This window comes from Phyllobates terribilis, unplaced genomic scaffold, assembly GCF_046119375.1.
Source record: "Phyllobates terribilis strain yellow unplaced genomic scaffold, ASM4611937v1 Scaffold_3__8_contigs__length_932513732, whole genome shotgun sequence".
NCBI classification, from domain to species: Eukaryota; Metazoa; Chordata; class Amphibia; order Anura; family Dendrobatidae; genus Phyllobates; species Phyllobates terribilis.
In genome coordinates, this window is record NW_027362763.1 from 577,471,490 (window position 1) to 577,497,102 (window position 25,613).

A 25,613-nucleotide genomic window follows, 5' to 3' on the forward strand; every position below is an offset into this window, starting at 1 on the left:
CGCAGTGCTGCGATCGAAGTCGATCACAGCATTTCAGTGGCAATGGGAGGTGATCGCGATGCTCATCTCTCCTGCCGGTGTCCAATGCTATCTGCCGCGGCTTCCCGGATGTTGCCTTGACGACCCGAGGTCGTCATGACAACATCTGGGTCACCAGACAGCAGGAAGATACTTTGGTCATGCGCAGTGCATGACCAAAATATCTTCTGCATCTGCAGCGCTGACAGCCTGTATAGCACAGGGATGGTGCTCCATCCCTATGCTATACAGGTGATCAGAATAAAAAAAAGTGAAAGTCCCATAGTGGGACAAAGAATAAAAGTAAAAAAAAAGTATTAAAAAATTAAAAAAAAAAATTGTAAAAATCTAAAAAAAAAAATTTAAAAAAATAATCCACCAAAAATAAAAATATAATGTACCCATCAATAAATATTATGAAAAAAAATCCAAAACAATAAAAGTACACATATTTGATATCGCCGCGTCCGGAATGACCTGACCTATAAAACTGTACCACTACTTAACCCCTTTAGTGAACATGGTTAAAAAAAAAAAAAACGAAGCAAAAAACAATGCTTTATCATACCGCCAATCAAAAAATGGAATAACACACGATCAAAAAAACGAATATAAATAAATATGGTATCTCTGAAAATGTCATCTTGTCCCGCAGAAAACAAGCTGCCATACAGCTCCATCAACCGAAAAATAAAAAAGTTAAAGCTCTCAGAATAAAGCGATGCAAAAAAATTATTTTTCTATAAAATAGCTTTTATTGTGTAAAAGCGCCAACACATCAAAAAACTATATAAACGTGGTACCGCTGTAAACGTACTGACCCGAAGAAAAAAGCTACCTTATCAATTTTACCACATGCGGAACAGAATAAAAAAACAAAAAAAAAACAATTCCTGAATTGTTGGTTTTTGTTTATTCTGCCTCCCATAAATCAGAATTGAAAGCAATCAAAAAATGGCACGTGCCTGAAAATGGCACCAATAAAATTGTCAACTCATCCCGCAGAAAACAAGCCGTCACATGACTCTGTGGGCCGAAATATGGAAAAATTATAGCTCTCAAAATATGGCGATGCAAAAACTAGATTTTACAAAAAAATGCGTCTTTTAGTGTGTGACAGCTATCAATCATAAAAACCCGATATGAATCTGTTATCGCTGTAATCGCAACCGACCCGAAGAATAAAGTCGTCTAATCAATTATACCGCACGAGGATCGGCGTAAAAAATAAACTCTAGGGTTAGGGTTGTGCTGGGGCTAGGGTTAGGGTTGGGTTAGAGTTAGGGCTGGGCTGGGGTTAGGGTTGGGGTTAGGGTTAGGGTTGGGGCTAGGGTTGGGATTTTTTTAAAAGTAAAAAAAAAAAAATGACGATATGGCGACTAGTGTTGAGCGCAAGTGCTCGCTACTTGAGTTTGCATCGGGTGCTCGGTTATGCACTGAGTATCGCGGGTGCTCAAGTGACATGCTCGAGTCTCCGCCCCATATGTTTCGCGGCCAAAAAAAACTTGCGGGGATTGCCTGCCCTGCACGAGCGATCCCCTCATGTTTTTTTTTTGGGGTGTCTAATAACCGTGAAACATGCCGGGCGGGGACTTGAGCATGTCACTTGAGCACGCGCGATACATGGTGCATGCCTGAGTACCCGATGCAAACTCAAGTAGCGAGCACTTGCGCTCAAGACTAATGACAACTTATTCAATATGATGACCTAATGTTATCAAATTCTGTGTCGTACCTCTGGGTTCAAAATGTTCACAATATCCCTTGATAAAATCCTTGAGGGGTGTAGTTTCCAAAATGGGATCACTTGTGGGGGGTTTCCACTATTTAGGCACATCATGGGCTCTCCAAACTCAACATGGCGTCCGCTCTCGATTCCAGACAATTTTGCGTTCAAACAGTCACACAGTGCTCCTTCCCTTCTGAACTCTGCCATGCACCCAAACACTGTATTTTCCCCACATATGGGGTATTGGCGTACTCAGGAGAAATTGCACAATAGTTTTTGGGGCCCATTTTCTCCTCTTAACCTTGTGAAAAGAAAAAATAAATAGGGGCTAAAACATAATTTTTGTGGAAAAAGTTAGAATTTTTTTATTTTCACGGCTCCATGTTATAAACTTCTGTAAAGCACTTGGGGGTTCAGGATGCTCACCACACATCTAGATAAGTTCGCTGAGGGGGGTAGTTTCCAAAATGGTGTCACTTGTCGGGGGTTTCCACTGTTAAGGCACATCAGAGGCTCCCCAATCGTAACATGGCATCCAATAATTATTCAAGCAAATTTTACAATCAGAAAGTCAAATGGCGCTCCTTGCCTTCCGAACCCTGCCGTGCGCCCATGCAGTGATTTTCCCCCACATATGGGGTATCTGCTTACTCAGGAGAGATTGCACAACAAGTTGCATGGTGCAATTTCTCCTGTTACCCTTATGAAAATGCAAAACTGGGGGCTGAAAAACATTTTTGTGGGAAAAATGTGAAAATTTTATTTTCACAGCACCATGTTATAAACTTCTGTGAGGCACCTGGGGGTTCAAGGTGCTCACCACACATCTAGATAAGTTCCCGGAGGGGCCTAGTTTCCAAAATGGTGTCATTTGGGGGTTTCCACTATTTAGGCACATCAGGGGCTCTCCAAACGCAACATGGAGTCCGCTAATTATTTAAGCCAATTTTACATTCAAAAAGTCAAATGGCGCGCTTTCCCTTCTGAGCCCTGCCGTGTTTTTTCCCGACGTATGGGGTATCTGCGTGCTCGGGAAAATGCACAACAAATTTTGGTGTCCATTTTTTCCTGTTACCCCTGCAAAAACAGAAAAAATTGGGTCTAAAGTAACATTTTTGTGAAAAAAGTTATATGTTCATTTTTTTCTTCCCCATTCCAAAAATTCCTGTGAAGCACCTGAAGGGTTAATAAACTTCTTGAATGTGGTTTTGAGCACCTTGAGGGATGCAGTTTTTAGAACGGTGTCACTTTTGGATATTTTCTGTCATAAAGGCCCCCTCAAAGTCACTTCTAATGTGATGTGGTGCCTAAAAAAATGGTTTTGTAAATTTTGTTGTAAAAATGACACCGCTCCAAATCTACTCAGGCATTCATGCAGAGGAACAATTACAATGTTCTGGAATGGCCATCCCAGTCCCCAGACCTGAATATCATTGAACATCTGTGGGTTCATTTGAATGGGGCTGTCCATGCTCGGCGACCATCATACTTAACTGAACTGGAATTGTTTTGTAAAGAGGAATGGTCAAAAATACCTTCATCCAGGATATCATTAAAAGCTACAGGAAGCGACTAGAGGCTGTTATTTTTGCAAAAGGAGGATCTACTAAATATTAATGTCACTTTTCTGGTGAGGTGCCCATACTTATGCACCTGTCAAATTTTGTTTGAATGCAGATTGCACATTTTCTGTTAGTACAATAAACCTCATTTCAAGGCAGAAACATTACTGTGTCCAACAGTTATTACATATATCAAACTGAAATAGCTGTTGCAAAAACACCAATTTTTATAAAACATTAAGCTTAAGATTAATAGGGGTACCCAAATATAACTGTATATATATATATATATATATATATTTATTTATACATGCATACATACACACACATACATACATACACACTGTGGGGGGAGCGGCGGAGGTGCGGGCACAGGAGACAGAAGCCTTTTGCTGAAGCTCCTGTGTGTGCCTGCTGCTAAAGAAAATGAATATTCACTGCATGGGAGCACTGAATATTCATTCTCCTTACTAGTGGGCACACAGTATGGATGCAGCGCGCCTTCTGCTGCTGCCAGGTGATCGTGTGTGCCTGCTATTCAAGAGCATGATTACTCACCCTTCTCCACGCCCATGGGAGTGGAGAGGGATGAATATTCATGCTCTTTGATAGCGGGCACATGCGATTGCCCGACAGGAGCCATTGCACAGCTACACTGTGTGCTGGCTATTAAGGAGTATGAAGTCACTGCTCCGCACGCACACAATCCCGGCGTGGGGAGCAGTGACTATTCCGGCAGCTGATCTCACCTTGTAAGGGCACATGGAAGTTACGCCATGCATGGCTCGCATGGTGAGACCAGTGCTGGCAGCAGAGCAGGACACAGCACTGTAGTAGAGAGAGGAGGTGAGTATTAGACTGTGTGCCCACGATGCGTTTTTTAAGCGTTTCCGCAGCGGCAAAAACGCTGCAGAAACACTTAAACACATGGTAGAAGGCCTGCCATGTTCCCCAATGATAATCTGCATGTGCTGTGCTCATTCTGCGGAAATTTCCGCTGCGGATTATCATTGCGGAAAAAAACGCAGCACTACCAATTATTTTGCGGAAGTGCTGCGTTTTCGCCGCCATTGACTTGCATTAGACCGCATGGATTACGCATCACTACATACGTATGTAGATGCGCATTCCATGCGTTCTAATATGCAGATGGTACCCAGGTCTAGAGGAGAGGAGACTCTCCTCCGGACCTGGGTACCATAGAAAACTGTAAAAAAAAGAATAAAATAAAAAATAAATATATACTTGCCTTTTGGCGGCCCGCGGTGCGCTCCTCCTCGCATGCCGACAGTTCGCGATGTACTGAAGGACCTGCGCTGACGTCATAGTCATGTGACGGGTCACGCGACGCTGACGTCGACAGGTCCTTCAGTCTACCACAGCCTGGACGGTGAAGCGAGACAGCGCGGGCCATCGGAGGGTAAGTATAGATTTATTTTTTTATTTTTTGACATTCTCTCGAGTCACACTATATAAATCCATGCTGTTTGCATGGATTTATATATTGTGACCAAGTTGACAAGCACTTTCCAAGTGATGCTAAAATCGCTTGGAAAGCGCTTGTCAACCCGCATGCGGAAATGCATGTGAAGAACGCTTCACTTCCACATGTCCCTGGAAGGAAAACGCATATACAATCCTCATGCGTTTTTTTCTGCCAGGGAGATGCAGAAACGCTCAGGAAAAAATCCTGAGCATTTCTGCATCGTGGGCACATAGCCTAATTGTTTATTATTTTTGTGTGCAGCGTGATGGGGATTGGGGAGGGACCATGCATACCAGGAACAGGGATGGGGGGGGGCATACATACCAGGATGAGGGGTGCTATGCATACCATGAAGAGGGATAAAGGGGCCATGCATACCAGGAAGAGGGATGAGGGGTGCTATCCATACAAGGAAGAGGGATGATGGGTGCCATGCATACCATGAAGAGGGATGAAGGGGCCATGCATACCAGGAAGAGGGATGAGGGGTGCCATGCATACCAGGATAGGGAAGAGAGGTGCCTTGCATACCAGGATAGAGATGAGGGGGGCCATGCATTGTAGGATAAGGATGAGGGGTGCCATGCATACCAGGATTAGGGGTGCCTTGCATACCAGGATGGGGATCAGGGGTGCCTTGCATACCAGGATGGGGATCGGGGAGGGGGCATTCATACCAGGAAGAGGGATGAGGGGGACCATACATTTTAGGATGAGGGGTGCCATGCATATCAGGAAGAGGGATGAAGGGTTCACGCATACTAGGAAGAGGGATGCCATGTATACAACCATGAGGAGTGACATGCATACCAGGATGGGGATCAGCGTTGCCATGCATACCTGGATAGGGATGGGGACCACGTATAATAGGAAGAGCGGGGCCATATATTCCAGGATGGGGGATATTATTAACAGAATTGAGGGACATTACCCTTATAAGTGTCAGCCAGAGACCCCCTCCCCTTTAACAGCGCATCATGACCACATTTTTTGCTTCAATTTTTTTTTCTATTTTCCTCCTCTAAAACCTAGGTGCGTCTTTTGGTCCAGTGCATCTTATAGTTTGAAAAATACGGTATATTAAATGATAGGGTATATTTGACAATTTAGTGCCATGTGGGGCCCATTATATTACGTGGAGGCCTATATGTGTCCCCTTATATTAAATGGAAGGCTATGTAGGTCCCGTGATATTATATGAATGGTAAGTGGCGCTCATTATATTAAATGGAAGACTACGTGGGGACCATTATTTTAAATGGAGGGTTATGTGGGGTCCACTATATTAAATGGAGGGCTATGAAGGTCCCATTATAATAAACTAGCTATTGAGCCCGTTCTACGCCCGGGTGGCGAGCATTTTTATTGATATATGGTCTCCTATCCTGGTATTTGTGCTGCCCCCATCCTGGTATTTGTGCTGCCCCCATCCTGGTATTTGTGCTCCTCAATCCTGTTCCCCCATCCTGTTATGTGCTGCCCTCATCCCTATCCTGGTATGCATGGTACACCTCATCCCTATCCTGGTTTGCATGGCACCCCTCACCCCCCAATCCTGGCACGCATGGCACCCCTTACCCTCAATCCTGGTATGCATGGCACCCCTCACCCTCAATCCTGGTAAGCATAGCACCCCTCACCCCCAATCCTGGTATGCATGGCACCTCTCACCACTAATCCTGGTATGCATGGCACCCCTCATCCCCCAATCCTGGTATGCGTGGCCTCCTCATCCCTCAATCCTGATATGCATGGTCCCCTCATCCCCCAATCCTGGTATGCATGGCATGCCTCATCCCTATCCTGGTATGCATGGCACGCCTCATCCCTATCCTGGTATGCATGGCACGCCTCACCTCCAATCCTGGTATGCATGGCACCCCTCATCCCCAGTCCTTGCATGCATGGAACCCGTCATCCCCAATCCTGGCATGCATGGCGCCCCTCATCCTGGTATGCATAGCTCCCTCATCCTGGTATGCATGGTACCCCTCATCCCTATCCTGGTATACATGGTACCCCTCATCCCTATCCTGGTATGCATGGCCCCTTATCCGAATCCTGGTATGCATGGCCCCCCAGATCCCTATCCTGGTATGCATGGTAGCCCTTATCCCCCAATCCAGGTATGCATGGTACCCCTCATTCCCCTATCCTGGTATGCATGGTACCCCTCACCCCTCAATCCTTGTATGCATGGTACCCCTTTCCCCTCAATCCTGGCATGCATGTCACCCCTCTTCCCCCAATCCTGGTATGCATGGCACCCCTCTTCCCCCAATACTCGTATGCATGGCACCCCCCATCCCCTATCCTGGTATGCGTGGCACCCCCCATCTCCTATCCTGGTATGCATGGCACTCCTCATCCCCCAATCCGAAATGCATGGTACCCCCTCATCCCCCAATCCTGGTATGAATGGTACCCCTCACCCCCAATCCTGGTATGCTTGGTACCCCTCATCCCCCAATCCTGGTATGCGTGGCCTGCTCATCCCTCAATCCTGATATGCATGGTCCCCTCACCCCCTATCCTGGTATGCATGGTCCCCTCGTCCCCCAATCCTGGTATGCATGGTCCCCTCATCCCCCAATCCCGGTATGTGTGGCCCCCTCATCCCTCAATCCTGGTATGTATGGTACCCCTCATCCACCCAATCCTGGTATGTGTGGCCCCCTCATCCCCCAATCCTGGTATGTGTGGCCCCCTCATCCCCCAATCCTGGTATGTGTGGCCCCCTCATCCCCCAATTCTGGTATGCATGGTACCCCTCATCCCCCAATCCTGGTATGTGTGGCCCCCTCACCCCCCAATCCTGGTATGCATGGTACTCCTCTGCACACATACAAACAAAAAACACTTATACTGACCTTTCTTCCCTGTACTCCAGCGCTGCTGTGTCCTGTTCTGCCGGGGGAGGAATGCGGCGCCAGAGCAACGCGCTGTCCGGCGTCATTTTGCTGAAGACACAATGCAATGTCTTCAGTAAAATAGCGCCAGATAGCGCTATGCGCATGCGGCGATTCCGACGCCTTCACTCCGCCCCCGGTCTCTGGCCAGAAGAGAGGCGCCGCGGCAACGCTCCTCCCGGTCAGGTAAGTATGTAAGTATGGCGCCGGAGATTGCGGTATGCGTTCAGTGTCTACGCATACCGCGATCTCCGGTGCCATACACTCCTCTTACCTGTAACGGCTCCATGCGTTCTTTTGTCTGGAGCCAGGACGCGCAGTCTATAGGCTTCAGACAGACGGACTCTCGGCCGGTTATATTATAGATAGAATGTTATGCAGATCACATTATATTAAATAGAGTTTTTTGTGGGACCCATTATATTAATTTCAGGGCTACGCGGGGCCCATTGTATTAAATTATTATTTTTTTTTTGGGTCACATTATATTAAATGGAAGGCTATGTAGGGCACATTATAATAAATGGAGGGCTATATGGGACCACTTATTGAATGGAGGGCCATGTGGGTCCCAATATATTATAAGAAAATCCATGTGGGGCCCATAACATTAAATGGAGCGTTATATTTGGCCCATTATTTTATATGTAAAGCTATGTGGTGCCCATTCCATTAACTGAAGGGCTATGTCGGAACCATTATATTAATTTGAGGGCTATGTGGTACCCATTACATTAAATGGAGGGCTATGTGGGGCCCATCATATTAAATTAGAGGGTATATGGGGTCATTATGTTAAATTTAGTGCCATGTGGGGCCCTTTATATTAAATGGAGAGCTATGTGGTACCCATTAATTTATGTGGAGGGCTATATGTGACCCCTTATATTAAATGGAGGGCTAAGTTGGACGCAGTATGTTAAATGGAGGGCTGTATGGGATCCATTATATTATATTAAAGAAAGGGTTTTGTGGGTGTGATTATATTAAAGGGAAGGCTATGTAGGGTGTATTCTAATAAATGGAAGGCTATATGGGATCCTTTATATTGAATGGAGGCATGCCAATGGGAAAAGGTGTGCTCCGATAGCACGCCAACGGGAAAGGGGGCACTGCAATGGAAAAGGGAAGGCTAAGTGTGGCCTGTTATATGGAGTGCCATGTGGCGCTCATTATATTAAATGGAGGGCTATGCGAGGTCCAATATAATAATTACAGGGCTACGTGGGGCCGATTGTGTTAAATAGAGGGTTTTGTACGGCTCTTTATATTATAGGTAGATCTATGTGGGGTCCATTATATTGAATGTTGGGCTATGTGGGGCCGGTTATATTAAATGAAGGGTTTTGCAGTTCCAATTATATTAAATGGAATGTTATGTAGGGCACATTTTAATAAATGGAGGGCTAATTGGGACCCCTTTTATTGAATGGAGTGCTATGTGGCTGCCAATATATTATTAGAAAATCTATGTGGGGCCCATTACATTAAATGGAGGGGTAGGTAAGATCCATTATATTATATGTAAAGCTATGTGGTGCCCAATACATTAATTGTAGGGCTATGTGGGACCTACTATATTAAATTGAGTCAAACGGAGGTCCAGTATATTATACAAAAAGAGTCGCAAATACACCAGTTACCAGTGGACTGGTGTATCACGAAAACCTGCCGACTCAAGCAGTATGAGGACAAAGGAGAAAAGAGTGAGTAAAAAGAAGATGAATGAGGCATCCCTTTCAGAGATTGAAACTGAAATTGAGCAGCTTCAGATCCAGCTCAAGAGAGACTTAACTAGTGATGATCTGAAGAAACTAAATGACGACATTGACGCTGAATCCCAAAAGTGGGTCAAAGAAATTTATTCAAGTAAGACCAAAAATTACAACGTGATATACGGGATAAACAGACCTCGAGTGTTTATAGATGGAGGCTTCCATCTGAGACGTCACACTCTCTCATTTTAGGAACAGCAACTATTCCCGCTCACGTTCGGTATCAACAGCGTCATTGACGTCTACAGATGACCGTTTCCCTCTGGAACCATCAGGCTCTCATGCCAGACAACCCACCTACCCCCCACAAAGGGTCCAGACTAGACTCAACAGAAGGAAACAGACGACTCCATTCCAGGTTGGTGTATCCCAGGGGGGGCTCCGTATCATTAACCTATCTACACATACTGTATACTATCTGCTGCACAGGTGGAAGTTCTTGGGAGAGGCCTATCATTTTCACCAACAAATGCCATTCTTTTTTTCACTGCTCTCAAGAGCCTCCACATGTTTGCCCGCAAACTGATTCTCCATAAACTCCATTCAAGGTTGCGTGGTGATGGAGACCCTATGAGCGCTGTGGAGGAAGAGGCCCTACAAAATTTAGAGGACTTCCTTTTGAAGCAGGGAACTCTTTCAACAGGTGGGTCATTACAATGCTTGTACCCTAAATCCACATGTTTCCCACCTTTGTCCCTCAGTCCGGCTGTGTAGATATTTGTGCGATTGGTCACGGAGGACCTTAGACGTCTCTCCACACGCCGGAGATTTGATAATTTGACACACTTCCAACATGTAGCCATTCCACAGTTGCAGTCTCTTCAAGACGTGTTCTTTAAACCGGCAGACAAGTGAGGGAACATAGTGGTATGGCCCTGTTCCAAATATGAAAAGGAGACACTTCGCCAATTACGGGGCTCAACATCTATACTAAATTATCTTTTAACCCAACAGAAACGTTCTCCGCGGTGCTCCAGGGGATCCTGGCTCATGCCTGTGAACAAGGAGTTATCAACAAGAAAACAGTGGAGGCTCTTACAATGCAGTTTCCAAAAACGGCTACCTTCTATCTCCTCCCCAAGATACACAAGGACGCTGTCAGCCCCCCGGGACGTCCGATTGTGCCTGGTTTGGGAGGCCTGTGCGAATTGATTTGCAAATACATTGACAGACATCTCAGGCCCCTTGTTGAGTTTATCCACCATATATAAAGGACACAACGAACGTCCTTACTCGGGTTGATAGCGTCCTTGTGGAGGACGGCACTCTGATGGTGACGGCCAATGTTGAGAGCCTGTACACTTGTATCAGCCATGATCTGGGCCTGGAAGTGGTCCGCCTCTTCCTCGGAACCTCCGACCTGGACGGCCCATCACTTGAATTTATCCTTGAGCTCCTTCACCTCGTCCTCTCACATAATTATTTTTTAATTAAAGATATGGTGTATCTCCAAAAGCGAGGCACAGCCATGAGGGCGGCCTGCGCGCCCTCGTACGCCAGCCTCTTCCTTGGGGCATGGGAGAGGGACCTCTTTGGTGATGAGGGCACGCGGGGCGTGGACCAGGTTGAGTCTTTGCTGAGATACATCGATGACATTTTATTTTTTTGGCGGGGGACGGTGAAGGAGCTTGATAATTTTATGGTGCGACTCATTTCTAACTCACTTGGGATCAAACTCACTTATACACATCATGCTAAATGCATTGATTTTCTTGACGTCACTCTGGAGGTGGATGCCCACTCCGCTATTCAGACTGACGTCTACCGCAAACCTATGGCAGTAAATGCTTTGAAACACTGAGTCCGCACATAATTCATCGAAGATTAGGGCAGTCCCGGTCGGACAGGATGAGGCGGATTTGCTCCACTGACTAAATTTGAGACACAAGCCGCAGATCTGGCTGATCGTTTTAGGAATCGTGGATATAGTAACAGGAGCATCGACCGTGGCTATCGGATGGCACGGGGAACTCCCTGTAACCAGTTATTGTACCCAGCCTGTTCGGGGAGGCGGAGAAAGAACAAGAAGGTACCCGCTATATTTCTACCTTCAATCACGAATGGGACTCTATTCGGACGATTTTGACTAAACATTGGGGTATCCTTGGCATGGAGCCCTCCCTGCGAAGCCACCTTGGTAATCCCTCACTGATGAAGGCTCGGCGGGCCAAAAACTTGGGAGATCTCTTGGTGTCCACCAACTATGTTCCATCTCCATCAAACTCATTTCGAACCCACGGTTGTTTGCTTTCCCTGTGGCCACTGTCTTGCCTGCGCCAATTTCTTCCGAAGTGCATCCTTTGCATCATCTGACGGCTCTCTTGTATTACGAATTACATCTCGTGTGGTACCACCAATGTCGTCTATCATGCCACTTGTGGCTGCGGCCTGATAGACGGCGGATGATCCCGGGATCTCAACACATTACTACGCCACGTCCGGGCCGTACATAATTTGGACCCAAGGACATTGAAGGTGCATGGAATAGATGTGTTACATCTTGGCTCCCGGGGAGGCAATGCCGCAAAACTTCTGGCCCATAAAGAGGCCAGATGCATTCTTACTCTGGACTCTGCGGGGCCTAAATGAAGCTCTAAGCTTCGCACCCTTTTTATAAGCAAGGTCTCCTGAATGTATATACAGTACAGACCAAAAGTTTGGACACACCTTCTCATTTATCGATTTTTCTGTATTTTCATGACTATGAAAAATGTACATTCACACTGAAGGCTTCAAAACTATGAATTAACACATGTAGAATTATATAGTTAACAAAAAAGTGTGAAACAACTGAAAACATGTCTTATATTCTAGGTTCTTCAAAGTAGCCACCTTTTGCTTTGATGACTGCTTTGCACACTCTTGGCATTCTCTTGATGAGCTTCAAGTGGTAGTCACCGGAAATGGTCTTCCAACAATCTTGAAGGAGTTCCCAGAGATGCTTAGCACTTGTTGGCCCTTTTGCCTTCACTCTGCTGTCAAGCTCACCCCAAACCGTCTCGATTGGGTTCAGGTCTGGTGACTGTGGAGGCTCGGTCATCTGGCGTAACACCCCATCACTCTCCTTCTTGGTCAAATAGCCCTTACACATTCTGGAGGTGTGTTTGGGGTCATTGTCCTGTTGAAAAATAAATGATGGTCCAACTAAACGCAAACCGGATGGATTAGCATGCCGCTGCAAGATGCTGTGGTAGCCATGCTGGTTCAGTATGCCTTCAATCTTGAATAAATCCCCAACAGTGTCACCAGCAAAGCACCCCCACACCATCACACCTCCTCCATGCTTCACGGTGGGAACCAGGCATGTAGAGTCCATCCGCTCACCTTTTCTGCATCCCACAAAGACATGGTGGTTGGAACCAAAGATCTCAAATTTGGACTCATCAGACCAAAGAACAGATTTCCACTGGTCTAATGTCCATTCCTTGTGTTCTTTAGGCCAAACAAGTCTCTTCTGCTTGTTGCCTGTCCTTAGCAGTGGTTTCCTAGCAGCTATGTTACCATGAAGTCCTGCTGCACAAAGTCTCCTCTTAACAGTTGTTGTAGAGATGTGTCTGCTGCTAGAACTCTGTGTGGCATTGACCTGGTCTCTAATCTGAGCTGCTGTTAACCTGCGATTTCTGAGGCTGGTGACTCGGATAGACTTATCCTCAGAAGCAGAGGTGAATCTTGGTCTTCCTTTCTTGGGGCGCTCCTCATGTGAGCCAGTTGCTTTGTAGCGCTTGATGGTTTTTGCAACTGCACTTGGGGACACTTTCAAAGTTTGCCCAATTTTTCAGACTGACTGACCTTCATTTCTTAAAGTAATGATGGCCACTCTTAGTTTTTCTTTACTTAGCTGCTTTTTTCTTGCCATAATACAAATTCTAACAGTCTATTCAGTGGGACTATGAGCTGTGTATCCACCTGACTTCTGCACAACACAACTGATGGTCCCAACCCCATTTATAAGGCAAGAAATCCCACTTACTAAACCTTACAGGGCACACCTGTGAAGTGAAAACCATTTCCGGTGACTACCTCTTGAAGCTCATCAAGAGAATGCCAAGAGTGTGCAAAGCAGTCATTAAAGCAAAAGGTGGCTACTTTGAAGAACCTATAATGTAAGATATATTTTCTGTTGTTTCACACTTTTTTGCCTGGGCATGCTCCTGATGAAGTTGTGGATGGTCTCCTGTGAGATCTCCTCCCAGACCTGGACTAAAGCATCCGCCAACTCCTGGACAGTCTGTGGTGCAATGTGACGTTGGTGGATGGAGCGAGACATGATGTCCTAGATGTGCTCAATCGGATTCAGGTCTGGGGAACGGGCGGGCCAGTCCATAGCTTCAATGCCTTCATCTTGCAGGAACTGCTGGCACACTCCAGCCACATGAGGTCTGGCATTGTCCTGCATTAGGAGGAACCCAGGGCCAACCGCACCAGCATATGGTCTCTCAAGGGGTCTGAGGATCTCATCTCAGTACCTAATGGCAGTCAGGCTACCTCTGGCGAGCACATGCAGGGCTGTGCGGCCCTCCAAAGAAATGCCACCCCACACCATTACTTACCCACTGCCAAACCGGTCATGCTGAAGGATGTTGCAGGCAGCAGATCGCTCTCCACGGCGTCTCCAGACTGTCACGTCTGTCACATGTGCTTAGTGTGAACCTGTTTTCATCTGTGAAGAGCACAGGGCTGTGGCAAATGCCAAGCGTCCTGCACGGTGTTTGGCTGTGAGCACAACCCCCATCTGTGGACGTCGGGCCCTCATACCCCCCTCATGGAGTCGGTTTCTAACTGTTTGTGCAGACACATGCATATTTGTGGCCTGCTGGAGGTCATTTTGTAGGGCTCCCCCTCCACGTCTCCTGGTGTACTGGCCTGTCTCCTGGTAGCACCTCCAGCCTCTGGACACTACGCTGACAGACCTCAAAATTTCTTGCCACAGCTCGCATTGATGTGCCATCCTGGATGAGCTGCACTACCTGAGCAACTTCTGTGGGTTGTAGAGTCCGTCTCATGCTTCCACGAGTGTGAAAGCACAACCAACATTCAAAAGTGACCAAAACATCAGCCAGAAAGCATTGGTACTGAGATGTGGTCTGTGGTCCCCACCTGCAGAACCACTACTTTATTGAGGGTGTCTTGATAATTGCCAATAATTTCCATCTATTGTCTATTCCATTTGCACAACAGCATGTGAAATTGATTGTCAATCAGTGCTGCTTCCTAAGTGGACAGTTTGATTTCACAGAAGTTTGATTTAGTTGGAGTTATAGTCTGTTGTTTAAGTGTTCCCTTTATTTTTTGAGCAGTGTATATACATACATACATACACACAAACACTGTGGGGGAAGCGGCGCAGGAGCTGGCACAGGAGGCAGAAGATGGCTGCTGCAACTCCTGCGTGTGCCTGTTGCTAAAGAAAATGAATATTCACTGCTCCCGACGGCCATGGGAGTGAGGAGCACTGAATATTCATTCTCCTTACTAGCGGGCACACAGAGAAAAGAGAGGCGTCGCAGCAACGCTCCTCCCGATCAGGTAAGTATGGCGCCAAAGATCGGGGTATGCATTCAGTGTCTACGCATACCGCGATCTCCGGCTCCATACACACTCCTCTTAGCTGTAACACCTACATGCGTTCTTCTGTCTGGAGCCAGACTGCACAGATGTGTCGTGCTTGCGCAGTCTATAAAAGCTTGAGACAGAGGTAAGCATCTCTAGTTATATTATAGATGGAGATTTTTGTGGGACCCATTATATTAATTACAGGGCTACATGGGGCCCATTGTATTAAATGAAGGGTTTTGTGGGTCACATTATATTAAATGGAAGGCTATGTAGGTAGGGCACATTATAATAAATGGAGGGCTATATGGGACCCCTTATATTGAATGGAGGGCTATGTGGGTTCCAATATATTATAAGAAAATCCATGTGGGGCTCATAACATTAAATGGAGGGTTATATTTGGCCCATTATTTTATTTGTAAAGCTATGTGATGCCCATTACATTAATTGAAGGGGTATGTCAGATCCATTATATTAATTTGAGGGCTATGTGGTATCCATTACATTAATTGGAGGGCTATGTGAGGCCCATTATATTAAACTAGCTATTGAACCCGTTCTACGCCTGTGTGGCAAGCATTTTTATTGGTATATAGTCTCCCATGCTGGTATGTGCTACCCCCCTCCTGGTATTTGTGCTGCCCCCATCCTGTCCTGGTATGCATGGCACCCCTCACCCCTATCCTGGTATGCATGGCACCCCTCACCCCTATACTGGGATGCATGGCACCCCTCACCCCTAACCTGGTATGCATGGCACCCCTCACCTCCAATCCTGGTATGCATGGCACCCCTCACCCCCAATCCTGGTATGCATGGCACCCTTCACCCCCAATCCTGGTATGCATGGCACCCCTCACCCCCCAATCCTGGTATGCGTGGCCCCCTCATCCCAATCCTGGTGTGTGTGATACTCCTCATCCCTATCCAGGTATGTGTGGTACTCCTCATCCTATCCTGGTATGTATGGTACCCCATCCCTCATCCCTATCCTGGTATGTATGGTGTTCCTCATCCTGGTATGCATGGCACCCCTCATCCCCAATCCTGGTATGCATGGCACTCCTCATCCCCAATCCCGGTATGCATGGCACCCCTCATCCCCAATCCCGGTATGCATGGCACCCCTCATCCCCAATCCCAGTATGCATGTCCCCCCTCATCCCCAATCCCGGTATGAATGGCCCCCCTCATCCCCAATCCCGGTATGCATGGCTCCTTCATCCCCAATCCCGGTATGCATGGCACCCCTCATCCCCAATCCCGGTATGCATGGCACCCCTCATCCCCAATCCCAGTATGCATGGCACCCCTCATCCCCAATCCCGGTATGCATGGCACCCCTCATCCCCAATCCCGGTATGCATGGCACCCCTCATCCCCAATTCCGGTATGCATGGCACCCCTCATCCCCAATCCGGGTATGCATGGCACCCCTCATCCCCAATCCTGGTCCTGGTATGCATGGCTCCCTCATCCCCAATCCTGGTATGCATGGCACCCCTCATCCCCAATCCTGGTATGCATGGCACCCCTCATCCCCAATCCTGGTATGCATGGCACCCCTCATCCCCAATCCTGATATGCATGGCACCCCTCATCCCCAATCCTGGTATGCATTGCACCCCTCATCCCCAACCCTGGTATGCATGGCTCTCCTCATCCCCAATCCTGGTATACATGGTACTCCACATCCCCATCCTGGTGTACATGGTACCTCTCATCCCTATCCTGGTATGTATGGTACCCCTCATCCTTGTATGCATGGCACCCCATCCCTCATCCTGGTATGCATGGCACCCCTTATCCCTATTCTGGTATGCATGGCACCCCTCACCCCCCCAATCCTGATATGCATGGCACCACTCTCCCCCCAATCCTGGTATGCATGGTCCCCTCACCCCCCAATCCTGGTATGCATGGTCCCCTCACCCCCCAATACTGGTATGCATGGTCCCCTCACCCCCCAATCCTGGTATGCATGGTACCCCTCTTCCTGGTATGCATGGTCCCCTCATCCCCCAATCCTGATATGCATGGTCCCCTCACCCCCCAATCCTGATATGCATGGTCCCCTCACCCCCCCAATATTGATATGCATGGTCCCGTCACCCCCCAATCCTGGTATGCATGGCACCCCATCATCCCCTAATCCTGGTATGCATGGTCCCCTCACCCCCCAATCCTGGTATGCATGGTCCCCTCACCCCCCAATCCTAGTATGCATGGTCCCCTCACCCCCCCAATCCTGGTATGCATGGTCCCCTCACCCCCCAATCCTGGTATACATGGTACCCCTCATCCTGGTATGCATGGTCCCCCCAGATCCCTATCCTGGTATGCATGGTCCCCTCACCCCTCAATCCTGGTATGCATGGTCCCGTCACCCCCTCAATCCTGGTATGCATGGTCCCCTCATCTTGGTATGCATGGTCCCCCCAGATCCCTATCCTGGTATGCATGGTCCCCTCACCCCCCAATCCTGGTATGCATGGTCCCCTCATCCCACAATCCTGGTATGTGTGGCCCCCTCATGCCTTTCATGCTGTACACACATACAAAAAAATAAACACTTTATACTCACCTTTCTTCCCTGTGCTACAGCGCTGCGGTGTCCTGTTCTGTCGGATGCCGAGGAAGGAGTGCGGCGCCGGAGCACCACACTGTCCGGTGCCATTTTGCTGAAGACGTAAAATGGCGCCGGATAGCACTATGCGCATGTGCCGATCCGATGCCTTCACTCCGCCCCCGGTCTCCGGCAAAGAGAGACGCCGCGGAATCGCTCCTCCCGGTCAGGTAAGTATGTAAGTATGGCGCCGGAGATCGTGGTATGCGCTCAGTGTCTACGCATACCGCGAACTCCAGCGCCATACACTCCTCTTACCTGTAACGGATGGATGCCTACTTCTTTCTGGAGCCAGACTGCGCATCGCGCATGCGCAGTCTATAAAGGCTTCAGACAGAGACACGCATCCCCGGTTATATTATAGATGAAAGGGTATATGGGGCCGTTATATTAAATTTAGTGTCATGCGGGGCCCTTTATATTAAATGGAGAGCTATGTGGTACCCATTATATTATGTAGAGGGCTATATGTGACCCCTTATATTAAACGGAGGGCTATGTTGGATTCAGTATATTAAATGGAGGGCTATATGGGGCCCATTATATTAAATGGAGGGCTATATGGGGTCCATATAATAAATTGAGAGCTATGTGGTGCACATTATATTAAATGAAGGGTTTTGTGGGGCCCATGTTATATGTAAAGCTATGTGGTGCCCATTATAATAAGTAGAAAGCTATAAAGGTCATATTATATTAAATGGAGTTCTTTGTGGGACCCATTATATTACTTGCAGGGCTACATGGGGCCCACTGTATTAAATGGAGGGTTTTGAAGATCTCTTTATATTATATGAAAAGCTATGAGGGGCCTATTATATTGAATGTTTGGCTATGTGGGACCTATTTTAGTAAATTGAGGGCTATGTGCGCCCCCATCCTGTTATATGCTACCTCCATCCTGCGACTTGATCAGTTAACAGCTTTGACGTATACATTTTTGCCAGAACTCTACTTTTCAAAAAATTGTTTCATAATGAAGATATACAGAAGCATTTTCCAATGCCAGAGGAACAGGAGACTTTGAGAGTTTTGGAGGGATTGGCGGCTGAACACAATATACCTTCTTTAGGTAAGGTTCCAATATCCATACGACCAAAATCAAAAAATTTTCCACCATTGTCACTATGTCCCAACGTTGACATCTTTGTTCAGCTGGTTTCTGAGGATTTATATAGCATACCTATCAATATACACAATGATAACCTTAGAATGTCTGAACACATCGGTTTGAAACGTCTTAAAGCAATAAAAGACGTTATATTCAAACCAGCTGACACGAGTGGCAACGTTGTGGTGTGGCCAACTAAAATGTATGAGGCAGAGGCAAATAAAATGCTTAAAGACCATCAGTGTTACAAAAAACTGACGTTCAATCCCTTATTATCTTTCAAGGATCAACTCAACAAAATCCTTTTAGCTGGGATAGAGAGAGGCATTATCACCAGGGAATTGTATGACACATTATTGGTGAAGGATCCATCTGTTTCAACGCTGTACTTGTTACGGAAGGTCCATAAAGATATGAAGACCCCTCTGGGTAGACCCATAATTGCTGGTATTGGAGGACTCACACAGAGATCAGTAAGTATGTGGATTATTTCTTAAACCTTTGGTGGAAACAATTCCCTCCTATCTACGTGATACATCTGATCTACAAAAAATTGACTCCACTCACATTGACAAGGATATGCTTCTTGTTACTTGTGATGTGTAGTCATTAAATACGAGTATCCGCCATGGTGATGGACTGAGAGCCGTTGCCCATTTCCATTCCATGTCTCAATTTACCTTTGATGAGAGAGACTTCATTCTAACACTGTTGGAGTTTGTACTCACCAAAAACTTTTTTGTCTTCAATGGGTCCTTCTTCCTGCAGCTCCAGTGAACAGCAATGGGGGCAGCCTGTGTGCCCTCTTATGCTAACTTGTTCCTGGGGCTGTGGGAGAGGGAGCTCTTCTCATCACATTGATGATCATCAATGGACCGGGTCATTTTTTGGACCCGGTACATTGATGATGTATTTTTGATCTGGCGAGGTACATCTGTAGAACTACTCAGTTTTTTTCAAGAACTGAATTCTAATGAACTTAATATCAGACTGACGTATAAATTCAATTATCAAAAGATTGATTTCTTGGATGTGACTATTAAAAGGGGTGAATCTGTCATTTTACAGTCTGATGTCTATCGGAAAGAGACAGCCGTCAATGCTGTCTTGCACGCCTCTTCTTCACATCCAAGACGTGTGGTTAGATCAGTTCCAATTAGTCAGTTTCTTAGAATCAGACAGATTTGTTCTATCATTGAAGACTTAGAAATGAGAGCAGAGGAAATGAAAGGGAGGTTTCTGGATAGAGGGTACAGTAAGAGAAGCATTAAGTACACCTACATTCGAGCGAAAAATGCTGCTCGTCAACAATTAATTTGTCCTAAGAGACAATCGGTGCAAGCCAATCCTGTGAGAATGGTGACTCAATACCATTCTCAATGGCAGAGGATGTATGACATTTTTAAAAAACATTGGCTCATCCTATTGGCTGATCTCACCCTTAAACAATAACTCCCTGCAAATCCATCTATCACTGCACGTAGATCTTTAAATTTACAGGACCATTTGGTTCGGAGCTATTATACACCGACTAATCAGTCACGGATTACGGATATAAAACCAACCGATAAGAAGAGGAATTGGGGCTACACTCCATGTGGCTCCTGTATAACTTGCCTTAATATTGAAAAGGCTAAGAAGTTTCTCTCTTCGACTGGAAAGGAGTTTGATATAACATACCCTAATACCTGTACAACACGTAACGTAATATATCATGCTTCGTGTCCCTGCTCCTTAATATATATAGGCATGACAACTAGGATGCTCAAAATTTGAGCGAGAGAACTTGTCCAGGACATCATGGCAGCTGCTACAGAAGACAATTTAGATCTATTAAAGACAATACCTAAACATTTTAAGCTCCATCACGCTTGTGATCCTTCGGGTTAAGGGGATAGACCACATATATTTGAACCTGCGTGGTGCCAATACCAGCCGACTCCTGGCCCAAAAAGAATCAAGATGGATCTGGACTTTGAAAACGTTACATCCCCATGGCCTTAATGAGGCCTTGACTTTTACTCCATTTCTCTAATCTCCCTCCCCTTTTTCCCCTCCAGACGTATTTTTGGCATCATGTTTTTATAATGTTTTAAACTAAAATTATTTTTAATTGTGTTTGTTGCTACAATCCTAATAATGTCCCATTTATCATCTTTTAGTATATACTTACCGTACCTTGATGTTGGCCCTTGCTTCTATCCATATTGAAGAGGATGTGGATGCCTCCTGGCATCATTTTGAAGAGGAGAAATAAGAGAATAGGATGAGAAGGCACCACTAGACAAGATGTGGACAATTAGGCTTCAACAGCCTATATGTACTACATCTGGACATCAATTTGTTTCATGTGGATATATACTATGTTCTTATTATATGCATATAACCAATGTTATTGACTTGTCCAACTTCATTTTAAATGACCTGCAGGTCCATTTTTCTGTATCTCTTTCAGCTTTATCCATACCCTTAATAGCTTTTGGATCCGGGTATTTGCTACAATGTCTTTTTCTCTTTCTGGGGCATTTTCCTTCTTTATCCTTATTGGGGTTACCTCCATGACATCAGGGCATGGCTCATATCACTGGCATCATTGGTACCATGTTGCCACCTGTGTTGAATTCATGTCCTTGATGCCCCGGGGGGTGCCCAATCTCCAACTTGGGATTTCCTTCCCTTTTTTGTTTCTTTCTTATCTGGTTCTCCCTGACCTATATCTTAAGATAGTATAAATTGTATAAGTTAAGATTGCATAAAACCTTTTTTGTTGATTCTTTACCATACAGGTCGTCACTGGACATACATATTTTTATGTCCAGGCTTTAAACCTCTTCTGTCCTACCTAGATATCTATATATTCTCCATGTTTGGTAAAAGTTAATACTATATATTCTCCATGTCTGGTAAAAGTTAATACTAATTAGTACCCTGTTGTGCTACATGTCTGGGTTTACCTCTCTCTGAGCTGTTCTCTATTTTGACCTTTTGTGACAGGTTTTCGTATACCTAATTGTGACTTTCCATCTATGCGCGTGCCTTCCTCCCGTTCTCCCCCTACATCACTATTTGCGATTATGGAGGGCGTGCCTCTGAGCAACTGCTCCTCCGCTCATGTGACTTTTAGTGGGCGTGGCTTTAGGCTTCACACTCATTTAGTCTGTCTTTCCGTTCATGTGACCCTCCGTGTGCGTGGCTTTTGACTGCACGTTTACTCTTACTTTCTCTCCGCTCATGTGACCTCAGTGGGCGTGGTGTTGGGTTGCACGCCTATTCTGATACACTAGGGAGGCGGCGTTCTTGCATTGACGTCGGCACAGGTCTGTCCTATCCTTAGCGCTGACTCGTTCCTCATAAATACTCTTTATTTTATGGTTGCTGCTATTGGTACCTTATGTTTATTTATGGGACACACACTGCTTATGATGCCACACCCCCGGAAGAAGGCACACGCCAAAACGCACATTGGGGCTGGCACTACTATTTGGCACTCACTAGTAAGTACTCTTCCTGTACCACTACTTTTGGTTCATCAATCTCTTTAGTGGGGACCATATATGGCTAATACTTTATGGACAGTTTGATTGTTGACATGCACAATGTACTTTAATTTGTTTGGTAAATATGTTAGCTATTCTTGTATGGTTACTGCACCTGTATACAGTTGTGCTCAAAAGTTTACATACCCCGGCAGAATTTTTCCTTCTTTGGCCTTGTTTCCGAGAATATGAATGATAACAAAAAAACTTTTTGCCCACTCATGGTTATTGGTTGGGTGAAGCCATTTATTGTCAAACTACTGTGTTTTCTCTTTTTAAATCTTAATGACAACCGAAAACACAGTAGTTTGACAATAAATGGCTTCACCCAACCAATAACCATGAGTGGAGAAAAAGTTTTTTTGTTATCATTCATATTCTCTGAAACAAGGCCAAGAAAGCAAAAATTCTGCCGGGGTATGTAAACTATTAAACACAACTGTAGCTTTCTATTTATTTATTTCTATTTATTATAATGGGCACCACATAGCTTTACATATAATATGGGCCCAACAAAACCCTTCATTTAATATAATTTGCCCCACATAGCTCTCAATTTAATGTATTGGGCCCCACATTTAATGTAGTGAGTCCAACATAGCCCTCTATTTAATATCATGGGCCCCACATAGCCATCCATATAATATCACGGGACCCACATAGCCCTCCATTTAATATAAGGGGTCACATATAGCCCTCCACATAATTTAATGGGTACCACATAGCTCTACATTTAATATAAAGGGCCCCACATGGCACTAAATTTAATATAACAGCCCCATATACCCTTTCATTTAATATAATGGGCCCCACATAGCCTTCCATTCAACATAAGGGGTCCATATAGTCATATATAGGTGAAAAAATGGGAAAAGATGTGCTCCGGAGGCACGTCATCGGGAAAGGGTGTGCTCCAGTGGCACGTCAACTGGAAAGGGTGTGCTCCGGTGGCAATCCAACAAGAAAGGGTGTGCTCCAGTGGCACTCCAATGGGAAAGGTGTACTCTGGTGGCACGCCAATGGGAAAGGGTGTGCTCCAGTGGCACGCCAATGGGAAAGGGTGTTCTCCGGTGGCACTGCAATGACAAAGGGAAGGCTATTTGTGTTATATGAAATGCCATGTGAGGCTCATTATATTAAATGGAGGGCTATGCAGGGTCCATTATAATAATTGCAGGGCTTTGTGGGGCCCATTGTATTAAATGGAGGGTTTTGTAGGGCTTTTTATATTATAGCTAAATCTATGTAGGGTCCATTATATTGAATGTTGGGATATGTGGGGCCGATTATATTAAATTTAAGGGTTTTGTCGTTCCAAATATATATTAACCCTAGAATGCGTGACGTCTGAAATATACACTTTCACGTAACCCGGGCCTTTTAGGCTCTTGTACAAATCATATGGAGGAACTCAAATAAATAACTTTTACACGTTTATTTCAAAATTGCAAAGTAAGATATGAAAAATGCACAACATTGTAATTATAATTGTTTGCAGAAAACACCAAAAAAATAAGTACATGGGCCTAAAAGGCCCGGGTTACGCATTCTATGTGATTAATCCTTTTTATCATGTAACGATTTTTTTTCAAATTTCAAACAAAGACATGAAAAACACACTAACATGGGTATATAAATGTTGAAGTAAACTAGCTGCAGCTACTTTTCTTTTCCAACTTTTCCTTTTTGAATTTTATTGATCTTCCGCACAAGTTACATGTTATCTTTTGTGAAGAATGTTCTTTACAGATATTTTCTCCACAAATGATATAGTAACACTCAGTTTTCCTGTCTTTCTTTGTTGGAGAAATAAAACCGTGCTTTTGTTTTCTTTCTCCTGGCTCTGGAATTGCCTGAAAATGGAATACGCCACACCATTTGATAGCTTTTCTAGTTTGCTTTGGCAAGCATTTTATGTTGCTTCGCTGCATCATGTGAGGCATTACAATTTGATGGCAAAGGAACTTGAAGAATAGGCATCTACTGTCCTTCCTACTAGCATGGAAATGGGGATTAGTTTCAGTATAAATAATGTAGGAATTAAGGGTTGATACATCAAGCATATTTGAAAAAATTACTACAGACCAACATTTTGTTTGCCTCTGTCATGAATATTTTCCAACCATTTCACCCATTTTGTCCACACCTCCTTTAGTTTTATTATAGTTCAGGATGATTTCTGGTTTCTGTTTCCTGACAATACTGGAATCATGATGCATGGTGCTGAGTAATATAAAGGATTTTTCCTTCTTCACTTTGTAAGACACAATTGTTGCTTTGTTGCTGAAACCAAAGACACTATCATAAAGTGATTGCTGTGGAATGTGCTTCATCACCGAAGGAATATCTTGTCAATTTGGCTTCATAGTACGCTGTAAGACCTTTTTCATGCAAAAAAATTGCCCAGTTCAACATTAGTAAAGTAATTGTCCATTGCAGTGTTTCTACCAGAATTATAAATTGGTACAGCAAGTTTTTTTTACAATGTCTGAACCTAGGTCTTTCTACACTGGAGTGCCAAGTTCTTTGCCACAGTAGATAAGCCCATTCATCCCATAATAATTTGCAGAATCACACATCCAGAATATTTTTATTCCATACTTGTCTGGTTTACTAGGCATATATTGAATGAACTTGCAACGTCCTCTGTAGGCTACAAGTTGCTCATCCACTGTTACATTAGCACTAAGATTGTAGAGCTTGGTGCAATCCTTGATAAAAATATTCCAGATGTAACTGATAGGTGCTATTTGATCCATTTCCAACCTCGCAGGACGAGTTCGCTTATCATCAAATCGAAGGCTTCTCCGAATTTCCTCATATCTATCCACTGACATTGTTACTTTGTAGTGTGGATCAGAAAGTGGGTCCATAAATAATTCTCTGATAGGAACATCACAAGGTTTTTTACACCCTGCCAGAAGTGTTAGTCCAATATAATTATTAATCCATGTCCATAAATGCAGAAAGGTGCACTAGACACTGCAATAACTTTATCTAGATATACAGTACAGACCAAAAGTTTGGACACACCTCATTTAAAGATTTTTCTGTATTTTCAGGACTATGAAAATTGTACATTCACACTGAAGGCATCAAAACTATGAATTAACACGTGGAATTATATACTTAACAAAAAAGTGTGAAACAACTGAAAATATGTCTCATATTCTAGGTTCTTCAAAGTAGCCACCTTTTGCTTTGATGACTGCTTTGCACACTCTTGGCATTCTCTTGATGAGCTTCAAGTGGTAGTCACCGGAAATGGTCTTCCAACAATCTTGAAGGAGTTCCCAGAGATGCTT

At 45.1% G+C, this 25,613-nt stretch overlaps 1 long non-coding RNA gene across 1 annotated transcript in view; it reads left to right on the forward strand.

Annotated features, from left to right (window-relative positions):
- LOC141257199 (uncharacterized) overlaps positions 1–22,497 on the forward strand; it is a 70,639-nt gene extending 48,142 nt beyond the window's left edge. The window contains exons 3-7 of the long non-coding RNA XR_012318034.1: positions 9,672–9,837; positions 10,028–10,122; positions 18,609–18,733; positions 19,057–19,245; positions 20,935–22,497. This is a non-coding gene — a long non-coding RNA (uncharacterized lncRNA). The remainder of the gene's footprint in view (positions 1–9,671; positions 9,838–10,027; positions 10,123–18,608; positions 18,734–19,056; positions 19,246–20,934) is intronic.
- Positions 22,498–25,613: the final 3,116 nt, after the last annotated feature.